The 3,160-nt window shown below is 36.3% G+C and overlaps 1 protein-coding gene across 4 annotated transcripts in view; it reads right to left on the minus strand.

Annotated features, from left to right (window-relative positions):
* Positions 1 to 6: 6 nt before the first annotated feature.
* The window catches only part of LOC128249669 (uncharacterized), a 73,152-nt gene continuing 69,998 nt past the window's right edge, over positions 7 to 3,160 (minus strand). For all 4 annotated transcript variants that reach the window (XR_008265781.1, XR_008265782.1, XR_008265783.1 and 1 more), the window contains 2 exons: positions 1,024 to 1,273; positions 7 to 130 (listed from right to left, as the gene is read on the minus strand). The gene's annotated coding sequence lies outside the window, so the exon portion shown is untranslated. The remainder of the gene's footprint in view (positions 131 to 1,023; positions 1,274 to 3,160) is intronic.

The following is a 3,160-nucleotide window of genomic DNA, read 5'->3' on the forward strand; positions in this document are numbered from 1 at the left end:
TTATGATTTCTTTCGATGAACAATTATGCAGAGTTCGCCACGTCAAGTTTGGTATCTTGCACTTTACTATATATTTTTCATGCAAAAGTTTCTCATAGTATATTTTCGTTTTCGTCTGTCCTTTTTCTTTCTGAAAAGATAATAGTAAAAAAAAAAACAAGAAAAACAAGAACAAATAAATATGAATAAATATATATAAATATCAAGCGAAAATGTAACAATACTCAACAGTGAATACATCTCAACACACCGTTCGGAAGAAAGTATTCCAAATCTTCTTTGAATGTCATTTTTATGGTTTCTTTCATGAAAGCATTGCCAGGCATATAAACATGATTTACGTACATTGTTCTTCTGACGAAGAAACACACACACACACACACACACACACACACACACACAGATTTATTAGCATGATCACACACACAGTCACACATTTACTAGCATGATCTCACGCACACATATATATATGTACACTTACATAAATCTACATAGATATGCGCTTTAGTTCTTTAGTTTGTTGTAGCTATCACAGCTTCCATTTCAGTCATCGCGGTTTTTATTCGTCGCCATGGTAGCAATATATATAAAATATTCGCTATTCTTTAATTCTGTTTCACTTTCAAGCTATTGCCCATTCTCTTGGCGCATTCTGCGCAGTCAACTTCAGTCATGCTCGAGTTATTATTATTATTATTATTATTATTATTATTATTATTATTATTATTATTATTATTATTATTATCTTTATTATTATCATCATCATTGGATTGGCAGATTCGTTAGCACGCCGAGCAAAATGCTTCGCGGGGTTTCGTTTGTCTTTGCATTCTGAGTTCAAATTCCACTGATATCAGCTTGGATTTTCATCCCTTAGTTTGCGATAAAGTACCAGGGAAGTGGTAGCTCAATGGCCTCGACTAACGCGCTTCTCCTAACACTGCCGTCAAAATCAAAAGAATGAACATCGCTGATTCAAAAAAAAAAAAATGATCCGCTGAAATTTCTCACGAATAACATTACCTACGTGCCCGCTGTGTGTGTTCAGGGTAGAGCTGGAAAGTACATGCGGTAGCTTATATACTACATTGATCGAAATGTGACTACAGCCAGCGTTCATGTGGCCTTCAAGGTGTCGAATCAGGAAAGGAGGCAATCAAAGTTGTCTGCACCACGGTCGATTTCGTTGGTCTTCCATCCTTTCGTTGTCGATGAAAGAAGCAGCAGTTGAGCATTAACCAACTCAACTCCTCGCAAAATTTCAGTCTCGCGCCTATTGTAGAAAGTGTTATTGTTTTTATTTTTGTTGTTACTATTTTCTTAACATCAACTATTTATATTTTCTCTGCTTCTGTTCAACTAGAAAGCAACCACAAAAACAACATGTATGGAATAGAAAGAGAACAAAACACATAAAAACAAACAACGTGGTATTTTTATTCTTTATCATGTGTGTCTTTCTATATTTTCTTTAATTTCTAACTCCCTATGTTATATCAACCCTGTTTCTTTTGTGTGCGTGTGCCTGCGTGTGTGTATGTTCCTTGCTTTACTTTATTGCACAAGAATTTTTCGGTAGAGTTGGAGGCGTGTGAAGAATGGATCGGCCTTCTCTTTACTGTCGGTTCTTAGAAGACAGTCTTCTAAAAAACATTCCATGCTGCTTGATGTTTTGGAGCCAGTCGTTCATCTTATATAGTCTGATTTATTTCCGGTCCTTACTTTGGATAAAAGTATGTTCTGTTAGAAGATTATATATTGTCGAAATAGATTTCTGCAGATCAGTTACTGGAGCGACATTTACATGATATGAAATGGTATAACTAATTAGATCCCTCTCAGTGTATAACTGGTATTTATTGACCCGCAAGAAAAAGTAACAAAAAGTCACTCAAATCTCACCCTATCATCTTAAACAGAAAAACAAAAGCTATTGGATAATGTATATTCTTTTATTCTTCGTTTTTTTTTTTCAATTTCCGTCGAGAAAATCTACTCACAAGGCTTTACTCGACCCGAGACTATAGCAGAAGACACTTGCCCAACATGCCACGCAGTGGGACTGAACCCAGAATCATGTGGTTGGGAAGCAAGCTTCTTACCACACAGACAAGCCTGTGTCCACATTTATACATGTCCAAGTATTTAGTACGAAAACGGATGTGCCGATGACTCCTACAAAGGCAGAAAGACGTGTCCATACACACTCACACGCATATATGTATGTATACATCTATATCTATGTATCTGTCATCTTCCCTTTCCCTGTCTGTCTGTCTGTCTCTCTCTCTCTCTCTCTGTATATATATATATATATATATATATATATATATATATATATATGCTTTTCACCATTAACTCTGATCCAGGGTTAAACCACAGATAAGCTGAAAGTTTTGAATTTAGTCACAAAGCCAACAGTTTCTGATGGAAATGGTTCAATTGAAATACGTACTTCAGTTCCAGTACTTGATTCATACCTCCTTTCATGAAGTCCAGAGAAATAAGAGTTGACGTAGGCGTGATTTGAAATCAGAGCATAAAGAGCCGGACCATATGTTGCAGATATCATAACTACAACAATACAATATAGAAGCAAGAAGGGGACCTTAGACTAAAGATGTGCCATAATTGAATCTTAAAATGTATTTAATCTCTACACTTACGCTTTCACTTTCGTGGTTCTATCAGCCAATCAGAGAGGGCGTAGTCATCCGAAATGTTAGAAACAGCATCTAAATATCCCAGCAGACATGTCTGTGTGGTTAAGAGTCTTGCTTTTTAACCACGTTGTCTCGGGCTCATCGCTACTCCGCTGCACCTTGAATATCTTCTAATATAGCCTTTAGCCGACCAATGCCTTGTGACTGAATTTGGCGTACGGAAATTGTGTGGAATCTCACCGTGCGTATATGTGTGTATACATTTGTGTTTGTAAGTGTGAAGGTTCCTTTGTAACTGTGTTTGTCCTCCCTTTTCAACCACTTGACAACCACCGTTGATTTCTTTACGTACCCGTAAATTAGCGGATGGTAAAAGTAAACCGATAGAACCTGCAGCAGATTTATATGTGTATGTATGTATGCATATATGTTTGTATTAAATTTGTAACTACCTACCTATATACATACATACATACATACATACATATATATATATA

This window comes from Octopus bimaculoides, chromosome 17, assembly GCF_001194135.2.
Source record: "Octopus bimaculoides isolate UCB-OBI-ISO-001 chromosome 17, ASM119413v2, whole genome shotgun sequence".
NCBI classification, from domain to species: Eukaryota; Metazoa; Mollusca; class Cephalopoda; order Octopoda; family Octopodidae; genus Octopus; species Octopus bimaculoides.